The following is an 11,953-nucleotide window of genomic DNA, read 5'->3' as shown; positions in this document are numbered from 1 at the left end:
AAGTAGGGTTGCTTAGGCATCTCAGCTACCAGTAGAGGGAGGGGAGTCACAGGATCTATCCACCTAGCAAATAAATGAAATTTATTATGATGTTGTGGGTGGAAGGACAAAGAACTCCTCCCTCTACGATCTTGGCTCCTAGGCCAAGGTGGTATTTGATCGCTTGAGGACTCCTAGGGGTTGTGCCAGCTCCTCTTCTTCTTCTAAGGTGGAGTCATAAAGAAAAGAAAATCAAGAATTGAAGACTCAGATGACTACCATGGATCAGAGGTGGGAGGAGAGATGGGCTACTCAGGTGCAGACATTGTCCCAAATGCGAGCAGCCATTGCTAGATGGGACCGATCACTGCAGCCCCAGTCACAGGAGCCCCTGTCAGAGCATGGTATTGAGTCACAGGAGACTCGAGACCCATTATACCTTGATGATGATTAGATTTTTCTGAGATATGTTTAATTACAACTTAATTTTTTTCTTATTTCAATCATCCTAGTTGTTATTCTTTTATCTTGTGTGAAATCATCTAGTCTAAATTCTGTTTTGGAATGAATGTCTCATATGTGTATTAGGGGTTGCTATTGCATACCTAGTAGACATGTTATTAGGCTCTAGTGCTGTTGCCTACAGATAGATATTAATCTTGTAAAAAAATAATATTGAAAAATGAAAAAAAAAAAATCATGTAGTTGAATCTTCTGACTTTGAAGACAATTGATCAAACGATAAATTAATAGACTATCCAAACATTTATTTGGAGATACAGACTAAGTTATTTAGTTTGGACAAAATTTAACTTGCTTTCTAGATTAGTAAGCAAAGAAACAAAGAAAACTACTCCAGGCACTGTTTGGTACTCCTATGATCACCCAGTACATAGTATGCATTTGCAAGATTCACCCATATTGTACGAGATCGGAGATCAAATTTTAGCGTTGCTAATAATCACTCTTTTGTTGCGACAGTTGCACTCTTTTACTTTCTCCATCATAAAATTTCTCATAACCATTGCATAATTTTTCCACACTTTAACCATGATACTTGAAGAAGTAGAAAAAATAAAGAAGCTAGATTATTGATCTACTAATAGTGTCTTATTTGATAGATTAACCATCCTTGACACCAATAACCAAGCTGTAGTTGGCATATCATCCTCAATTTTAGTAGTTGTATACTTAAAGTATATTGTAGTTGTTTTTAGGTTTCAGATTCTTAAGGGGTTTTAATTTATCATACATTAATTAAGTGAAATATAATTATTCTATTTGGATATTCTTAGATATATATCTTAAATTGCATTACATTTTTTAGGAGTCCATTTTGATACATTCACCATCGTACTATCATTGGATGTAACACCCCTAGAAAGCCTAGATAAGAAAGTAAGGATAATGAGAGTTTGAAGGTAGTGAAAAGAAGGTGTAGATAGTCTACGTTGAGTGTTACGATGGGAAGGATTTAGATGATTAAAAATTTTATGAAAGAAAATAAAGTTGAGAATATAAAGTTCTATACATGATTTATAATGCAAGGAATTAATGTAAACAAAAGAGATATGAGATATTATATATGCATGTATGAAATATTTATGCATAATGCATATACATGAATTATTTTGTACAAAAATATGTTAGGAGAAGGATTTGATCCTTGGTTCTCTTGTGGATGCATGCATGTGTTAACCAAGTGTGATAAGAGTGAATATTGTAAAAGGAGAGATGCGAATTATAATTAAAGGAAAGAAAGGAGAGAAATTAAGAGAAAGAAAAGAGAGAAACTCAAGAAGCATTTCTCTAGCATATTCTTTCTCATTAAGAGGAGAAGTAAATGAGGAGGATGAATCAAGTCAAGTTTTCCTCCCCTCACTTTAGTATAAATAGGCATGGAGGGGGGGAGGGCTTCATCCTCAACTCACTCTCCTCCTCTCCTCCATTTGTGCCGAGCACTCTCCCTCCCTCTTTCCTCTTGTTGCCGAGAGCAACAACTCTCCCCCTTCTTTCTTTCTTTTTGTTGCCGAGCAACACAAGAGGAAGAAGCCTCCTCTTCTTCCTCCTCCTCTCCACCAAAAGACCTAGCCACTTCTTCCTCCATTGGTGCCGAGCAAAGCAAGCAAGGAAGAAAGGTCCACAAGCAAGTTCTCAACTCTAGGAAACTTAAGCAAAGAAGGTAAGCTTCCCCTCACCTGTGGTACAAGGCTTTCATGTGATTTTTCGGATTCTTTTTCTAAGCCTTGAAAGAAAGTTTTCCCCTATGTTTGTATACATATATGATGCATGATCAGAGGTGTATGTAACCCTAGAATTTCAATCAAAAATATTGTAAATAGGTTAGGAAAATTATTGTCTAACCAAACTAGTGCAAGTTTCCCTCTATGAAATGCTAAGGACCTTCCTATGGTTTTCTTGCTTGGAAGTTGATTGGAACCAAAAGAACCCCACTCTCATGTTTCGGCCAAGAAAGAATTTAGGGTTAGGAGGACCTTGAATTTAAAATAACTATGCTTATATGACATGATATAAAGTTCTTAAGAGTTGTATACTTGTATGTTGAAAGAAACTCATGAACCTTACTCTTAATATTTCGGCCATGGTAAGGTGATAGTTTAGAGAAGCTTAAACAAAATTCTAATATGCTCAATGACCTCTGTGATATTATGTTATGAAAGATGATTAATGCTCTCATGTTTAATTGGAATGTAGAAAATTAGTTACATGATTTATGACATGTAAGATCACAAGAGTCCTAGCTTGTTTATGATCCAACCTTGTGTATGATGTTCTTAGTAAATCTTGCTATGAAATTACTTAGGTTTCCCATGCTTTAGGCCACTTAAAGGAAGTTTATATTCTATGAATTTCGGCCAAGTAAGGTTTAAAGGACCTAGAGGCCTTGGAAATGAAACCTAAGGGGTTAAAAGTACTTCTTATGAAAACTTGATAATGTGTGAATGTGATACATGTTTGTATGACCTAAATGAATCATTATGTGTTCGGCCATGAAGGGATAGATGCCCTAGAAACCCTAGAACAAAAATTAAATATGTCTATGCCATGCTGTATGAAAATGATATGATAATAAGTTAGAATGCATGATTGCTTTAGTTACGAAATGATATGCATAATGAAGTTATATTATGAAATATGCCATGATGTGTTATAGCATAGAAAATGCTATACATAATGAAAAGAAATGAAGTTATGTTATGATATGTGATAGCATAGAAAATGCTATACATAATGAAAAGAAATGAAAAAGAATAAATGCATGAAAGATTGTTAAGGACATGATATGATAGTTATGCATGATAAGTTATTTTTATGGTTTGTACCAAGGGTGGGCTCCGTAAACGCCCCGGGGTCGATGGAGTAAGACTCGGGCCTCGTCAGTAATGGGCCTTTGAGTGCCCTAGGTCGATGGAGTAAGACTCGGGCCTAGTATGTATGCATGGTAGGGCTCAAGACTTGCTACGTTGGACCTACGCATTAAGTATGTGGTACAAACCGGGATCCCAAATGATGATGATATTAATTTCAAGTACTATTAAGTATAAGTTTTCAAATTCACGATGCATTGCCTACATTCATATGTGCTTGAATTATATGATGATATGATATAATGTCATGTGATATTATGATATGAATATGATGCCCTTGTATGTCTCATGCTTGTGATTTATTTGTTTTATGATATGATATTCATGCTTCTATGAAATGATATGTGAATAAGAAATATGCATGATATGTTTGAATAGAATGATATGTTATGTTATGATTAGTTGAGACGATGATATGTTGATCCATTCTTGATATACGATGATTCTCGGTTTTAGTGAGTAGGAAAGGAACTTACTGAGCCATGAGTGCTCATAGCTTACTTTCCTTGTACCGCAGATAAAAGAGAAAGCTGGATGTACAACGGAGCAACAGGAGGAGCAGATAGTGATGTGTGTGGTGGTGGCTCGGCTAGGACGATTCGGACAAATTAATATTTTTAGTTATAAGTTCAATATATGCACATTTGAACAAATCAGAATATGTGATATTATGCTTAATAAATTAAATTCTTTAAAGTTTTTATTCTTCCGCTGTTATAACTAAAGCATGTACGTAAGTAGTATAAGAACGTAGTGCCACCTTTGGTTAGGTAAGAAGGGTGGGTCTTACAGGTGGTATCAGAGCGAGGTTTTGCCAGCTTACACACACATCAAGCTCCTTCCTGTCGCTCCAAGTAAGTACAGTTGCTTAATTTATTTATATGCAAAAATTAGTATGATACTCTAGGATACATGAATAATAGCCTAGGAAGGATACCTTAAGCTATACCCTAGAGAAGGGTGCATGATGACAAGTATGTGTTAAAAATAGTATGATACTCTAGGATGCATGAATGGTAGCCTAGGAAGGATACCTTAAGTTATACCCTAGAAAATGGTGCAAGATGATAAGTAGGTGATATTCTAGGATGCATGAATGGTAGCCTAGATACAAGAACCTTAGGCTATAACATAAGAGGAATAATGAATCTTTAAAATCTTGTAGAAATGGACTATATCCCGTTCGAATACGATCCCGAGGATGTAGAATATTTTGGCGAATACCTCGAGTTCGCGGATGAACCCGATATGCTGGAATACTTCGACAACTATGTGAGCGACTCGGAATCTCCGGAACACGACGAGTTTGGAGAGGAAGATCTCGAGGAAATCGAGGAAGGGAATTCGGACGATAATGAAGATGAAGATTCAGAAATTATGGAATATTATGAAGGAGAGAACGAGTTTCCTGAGATGGGCGAGGATGAATTTAACCTTACTGAATACATGGAAATGAGTTTCAACCCCAACGATATAATAGACTTCGAGTGGGGACTGAACAACCTCGAGGGGGAACTAAACGAAGACCCGATGGAACCGGACGAACATGTTGAAGAAGACGAGGGAATGGATGAAGAGACAATAATCGACCCGGAAGAGGCATCGGAGATTCAACCTCCGATAATGCCTGATCCACCCCAGAATGATCTGGGCAAGTCGATACAGGTTGGGTTGATGATGACTACTGCTATCATGTCCTTTATGGCAGGAGTAGTCACAACCTACCAGGCCTTTTAAGAGAAGAAGTTATGAACAAAAAAATGTAATAAAAGCTTTTGATGAATAAAAAAGAGTAGAAATGGTATCAATTTAAGGATGAGTCAAGGGAGATTGGAAGCTCCACCAACGTCTAAGGAATCTGAGCAGAAATTGTCATTCTAAGTTCGGGGACGAACTTTCAATAAGTAGGGGAGTTTGTAACACCCCTAGAAAGCCTAGATAAGAAAGTAAGGATAATGAGAGTTTGAAGGTAGTGAAAAGAAGGTGTAGATAGTCTACGTTGAATGTTACGATGGGAAGGATTTAGATGATTAAAAACTTTATGAAAGAAAATAAAGTTGAGAATATAAAGTTCTATACATGATTTATAATGCAAGGAATTAATGTAAACAAAAGAGATATGAGATATTATATATGCATGTATGAAATATTTATGCATAATGCATATACATGAATTATTTTGTACAAAAATATGTTAGGAGAAGGATTTGATCCTTGGTTCTCTTGTGGATGCATGCATGTGTTAACCAAGTGTGATAAGAGTGAATATTGTAAAAGGAGAGATGGGAATTATAATTAAAGGAAAGAAAGGAGAGAAATTAAGAGAAAGAAAAGAGAGAAACTCAAGAAGCATTTCTCTAGCATATTCTTTCTCATTAAGAGGAGAAGTAAATGAGGAGGATGAATCAAGTCAAGTTTTCCTCCCCTCACTTTAGTATAAATAGGCATGGAGGGGGGGGGGGCTTCATCCTCAACTCACTCTCCTCCTCTCCTCCATTTGTGCCGAGCACTCTCCCTACCTCTTTCCTCTTGTTGCCGAGAGCAACAACTCTCCCCCTTCTTTCTTTCTTTTTGTTGCCGAGCAACACAAGAGGAAGAAGCCTCCTCTTCTTCCTCCTCCTCTCCACCAAAAGACCTAGCCACTTCTTCCTCCATTGGTGCCGAGCAAAGCAAGCAAGGAAGAAAGGTCCACAAGCAAGTTCTCAACTCTAGGAAACTTAAGCAAAGAAGGTAAGCTTCCCCTCACCTGTGGTACATGACTTTCATGTAATTTTTCGGATTCTTTTTCTATGCCTTGAAAGAAAGTTTTCCCCTATGTTTGTATACATATATGATGCATGATCAGAGGTGTATGTAACCCTAGAATTTCAATCAAAAATATTGTAAATAGGTTAGGAAAATTATTGTCTAACCAAACTAGTGCAAGTTTCCCTCTATGAAATGCTAAGGACCTTCCTATGGTTTTCTTGCTTGGAAGTTGATTGGAACCAAAAGAACCCCACTCTCATGTTTCGGCCAAGAAAGAATTTAGGGTTAGGAGGACCTTGAATTTAAAATAACTATGCTTATATGACATGATATAAAGTTCTTAAGAGTTGTATACTTGTATGTTGAAAGAAACTCATGAACCTTACTCTTAATATTTCGGACATGGTAAGGTGATAGTTTAGAGAAGCTTAAACAAAATTCTAATTTGCTCAATGACCTCTGTGATATTATTTTATGAAAGATGATTAATGCTCTCATGTTTAATTGGAATGTAGAAAATTAGTTACATGATTTATGACATGTAAGATCACAAGAGTCCTAGCTTGTTTATGATCCAACCTTGTGTATGATGTTCTTAGTAAATCTTGCTATGAAATTACTTAGGTTTCCCATGCTTTAGGCCACTTAAAGGAAGTTTATATTCTATGAATTTCGGCCAAGTAAGGTTTAAAGGACCTAGAGGCCTTGGAAATGAAACCTAAGGGGTTAAAAGTACTTCTTATGAAAACTTGATAATGTGTGAATGTGATACATGTTTGTATGACCTAAATGAATCATTATGTGTTCGGCCATGAAGGGATAGATGCCCTAGAAACCCTAGAACAAAAATTAAATATGTCTATGCCATGCTGTATGAAAATGATATGATAATAAGTTAGAATGCATGATTGCTTTAGTTACGAAATGATATGCATAATGAAGTTATATTATGAAATATGCCATGATGTGTTATAGCATAGAAAATGCTATACATAATGAAAAGAAATGAAGTTATGTTATGATATGTGATAGCATAGAAAATGCTATACATAATGAAAAGAAATGAAAAGAATAAATGCATGAAAGATTGTTAAGGACATGATATGATAGTTATGCATGATAAGTTATTTTCATGGTTTGTACCAAGCGTGGGCTCCGTAAACGCCCCGGGGTCGATGGAGTAAGACTCGAGCCTCGTCAGTAATGGGCCTTTGAGTGCCCTAGGTCGATGGAGTAAGACTCGGGCCTAGTATGTATGCATGGTAGGGCTCAAGACTTGCTACCTTGGACCTACGCATTAAGTATGTGGTACAAACCGGGATCCCAAATGATGATGATATTAATTTCAAGTACTATTAAGTATAAGTTTTCAAATTCACGATGCATTGCCTACATTCATATGTGCTTGAATTATATGATGATATGATATAATGTCATGTGATATTATGATATGAATATGATGCCCTTGTATGTCTCATGCTTGTGATTTATTTGTTTTATGATATGATATTCATGCTTCTATGAAATGATATGTGAATAAGAAATATGCATGATATGTTTGAATAGAATGATATGTTATGTTATGATTAGTTGAGACGATGATATGTTGATCCATTCTTGATATACGATGATTCTCGGTTTTAGTGAGTAGGAAAGGAACTTACTGAGCCATGAGTGCTCATAGCTTACTTTCCTTGTACCGCAGATAAAAGAGAAAGCTGGATGTACAACGGAGCAGCAGGAGGAGCAGATAGTGATGTGTGTGGTGGTGGCTCGGCTAGGACGATTCGGACAAATTAATATTTTTAGTTATAAGTTCAATATATGCACATTTGAACAAATCAGAATATGTGATATTATGCTTAATAAATTAAATTCTTTAAAGTTTTTATTCTTCCGCTGTTATAACTAAAGCATGTACGTAAGTAGTATAAGAACGTAGCGCCACTTTTGGTTGGGTAAGAAGGGTGGGCGTTACATTGGATATCTACAATATAATCCAAGTATTTTATTACATGCAAAATTAGTTATATATTACAATTTTTTAGTTATATATTACATTTATATCGATTCAGTCTGATTATAATCAATTATATTTTGGTTTTACAAGATTATATTTGGATATATGTGTAGGTGATGTATTATGGTAAGTTTGGATATTTTGTATTTGACTTTCACTTGTCAGTACTTTTGGATGTTTTTGAATGTCAGTCTTGATATTTGGATAGTTATGTTTTAATTTGTGTTGAATTTTGAATATATGACCATTTATTAGTATATTTTGTATTATTTTTTAGACAGTTTTATCATTTGTTTGTGAGTATATTGTATGTTTTGTTGGTTGTTGATTATGTGGATTGTGATTGATGTATGACTTGTGTTTGTGTTACCATCGTTTGTGATGATTTTTATTGTATAAAAATTGAATATATGATAAGTGGGAAATGCAAAAGAGGGATTTCAAATTTTTTACTGCATATTGCCGAAGGAATTCAATATTTCGTCGATAATTTCTGACAGAAATCCATATTCCATCGGTAATATATCGAACTGCAACAGGGCCTTTACGTTAAAATGCCGAAGGAAAATAAGATTCAGACAGGAAATCACCGGCGAAAAAGGTAATTTCGTCAGTGATTACCGACGGAATATTGAATTCCATCGGTGATCACCGACGGAATTACCTTTTCTATCGGTAATCATCGACGAAATTCAATATTCCGTCGGTAATCACCGACGGAATTACCTTTTCCGTCGGTGATTTCCCGTCTGAATTTTATTCAGTCGGTAACCTTCGTTACATTCTATTTGCCCTTTGCCGACGAGATAAGTTTTCTGTCGTTAATATATACTGACGGAATTCATGAATTTCTTCGTTAATTTTCGACCGAATATAATTTCCGTCGGTAAATTGAGCGCCGACCCAATTCTTCCCGATATCAAAAATTCTATCGGTATTCCGACGAAAAGCTCATATACCGACGGAATGCCGACGGAATATTCAGTCATTATTTGCGACTATTTTTGTAGTGTAGGGACAACAGTAAATCAATATCGGGGTATATGTTTACTTTGGAAGATGGAGTCATAGCATGGAGGAGTGTTAAGCAGAAATGCGTTTCAGACTCTACCATGGAAGCTGAATATGTGGCAGCCTTTGAGGCGGCCAAAGAAGCTGTATGGCTCAAAAACTTCTTGATAGACTTAGATGTGATTCTTGGTTTGCCCAAAGTTATCATAATTTATTGTGTCAACAGTGGTGCAGTAGCAAACTCGAAGGAACCATGAGGCCATAAGGTGAGTAAACACATAGAGTGCAAGTACCACCTGATACGAGACATCGTAAAATGAGGAGAGTTTGTTGTCGCCAAGATTATATCAGCAGATAACCTGGCAGATCCTTTCACTAAGGACCTTCCGGTGAGAGCTTTTGATAGGCATGTTGAGGGGATGGGAAACAGATGTATGGCAGCATTTATGGCAGCATAGTCCTTTAGTTAAGTGGGAGATTGTTGGGATGTATACTATAAGCCTAACTTTTGTATGAATATCTATTTTGAAATATTTTGAAATGATAATCACTTTGGTCAAATGTTTACATTTTGTATTTATATATATGTCAATGCAGTTATCCATTTAATTTATATTGTAGATAAAATGGTGTGAGTGCCACACAGAAGATCATGTTATCGGTTCCTTATAAATTATAAATAGTAACTCACAACCAAGATGGATTGGGACCAACCATTGGAATGGTTGTAGTGTAATTTACTATTAGTTTGTCATGACTATAAAATTACACTAGTACACTATGTGTGTATTGAATAGGATCGTTTGAGGTTGTTTGATTTGTACTGACTACATTAAATAACAAAACCTCTGTTATTATGGATGTGCATCCTCTTAATCCCTATATAATAACAAGCACGTATACTTAGTATTTATTTTTTAACTTATCAATGGGTGATATTTATTCGTTAAATCAATAAGCCCGATGAGTTGGGAAATAGTACTATTTATATGGTGTGTTGTTGATTATAGAAGGAATCTGTGTCCTAATTATTTAGGCAATGATGTCCTCTTGAGGAGCTCATAAGGATTATTTTGTAAACTCTGCAGGTGGACTTAATCTGGCATGATAATAAAGTTGAGTGGTACTACTCTTGAAATCAGATGTTAATTAATTGAGTTGTCAGTAACTCATTTAATTAACGGGCATACGATATCTTAAACACAGGGAGATTAACACACTCATGATAAGAAGAAGCCCATATTGTAATATGGGATTGGTGCAGTAGTTCAATAATAACCCTTTAGTGGTATGGGTTATTATTGATGGACTTGGGTTAGGTGTTTGGGCCGAACACAGGAAGCCCAAGCTCATCAGGAGGCCTAAACCAATTCCTCCTCTAGCTCTCTATTGTAACCTCTATATAAAGCCTCGCATCCACCATCCATAACTTGGTTTGGTTTAACTTGGTTTTGGTTTGGTTTTATCCATCCTCCTACGGTCGGCGGCAAGGTTATAGAAAGGGAGATTTTTTCTAAACAGAATTCTGTTATTTTTCTTTCTTTGTAACCGATGGAAAAGGTTATAAAAGGAGTAGGTGGTGCCCCGAAAATCATAATTTCCCCACCAGCCTCCCCTTCTTATTACCTAGGGTCGACGGCATCCCACCTCTTCCTTGGGGGCCGGCGCCCCCCTCCTCCTTGGTGGCTGCCCCCCCCCCCCCCCCTTCCTCTTCCTTAGTGGTCGTCGCCCCTCCTTCTTTGTGGCTGGCGGATTGGAGAAGAAGAAGAAGAAGAAGAGAAGGAAGAAGATTAGAAGGTGCCCTATCCTAGAGCCTCCTTTTGTAACCGGCGGTTTGGAGAAACGAGAAGAAGGGTCGTTTTTGTTTTGCTAGATCATCGCCCACACGACGTCCAAGAAGAGGAGAGGAATACGATAGAAGATCAAGAGGTCTTTAGCTATAAAGGGAAGGTACAACTAGTTCTTTAATTCCGCTGCGTAATTAGTCGAGTTTTCTTTGTATCGATTTTGAATACCAACACAAGAGGCTAACGATCTTGTACTTCGATCAAGGTATGCTTTGAATACCAACACAAGAACTTGCTTGATTGATCAAACACATGTCCGATCAAACATGCGGGTTTTTAGGAAAAGTTCTGTACTTGTATAATTTTTTATACAGGGAAATTTAAACAGAACGGAATTCCAGCGCCTTCACTGCATTCCTTGGTAAGAGATACAGTCTCGATATCCCATTTTCTTCTTTTATTTGACATAATATCTTTCATAAATTTGGAAAACTTTGGCATTTTTTGAATCACTTCAATCAAAGGTACCTCAACAAAAATATCTTTAACTTTATCTAGAAATCTGTCGAACTCTTCATCTTTATTCATCATGATTAATCTTTGTGGAAAAGGGATTACATGACTTTAATGGTAAAGTGCAAGAGTCTCTCCAACCTTCTTGGTACTCTCCTCTCTTGAATCTAAATTGGTTCAAGTGTTGGAGGAGAGAACTCTTCTTGACTTTTCATCCCTTTTGGAGCAGTCACTTAAGGAACTCCCAAGGTCCGCCCGCTCCTAAGTTCAATTCTGTTACAGTGTTCCATTGGGTTGACATCAGGTTTTTCTGAAAATTATCCTTGGTGCTCTTGAAGATGATGAAGCTATCTAGGCAATTTGGATAACTTGTATTTTCTGGTGCTTCTCTGAATTATCTATTCTCTGAGTGAGTAGTTTGATCTCTTGCTTCATTTTATTTTGATTGGAAATAACTTCTTCAATCATTTTCTCTAATTTAGAAAATTGATAGCCTTGAGAAGCTT

Source organism: Zingiber officinale, chromosome 10B, assembly GCF_018446385.1.
Source record: "Zingiber officinale cultivar Zhangliang chromosome 10B, Zo_v1.1, whole genome shotgun sequence".
In the NCBI taxonomy this organism is placed as follows: Eukaryota; Viridiplantae; Streptophyta; class Magnoliopsida; order Zingiberales; family Zingiberaceae; genus Zingiber; species Zingiber officinale.
Note: the sequence above shows the minus strand (reverse complement) of the source record.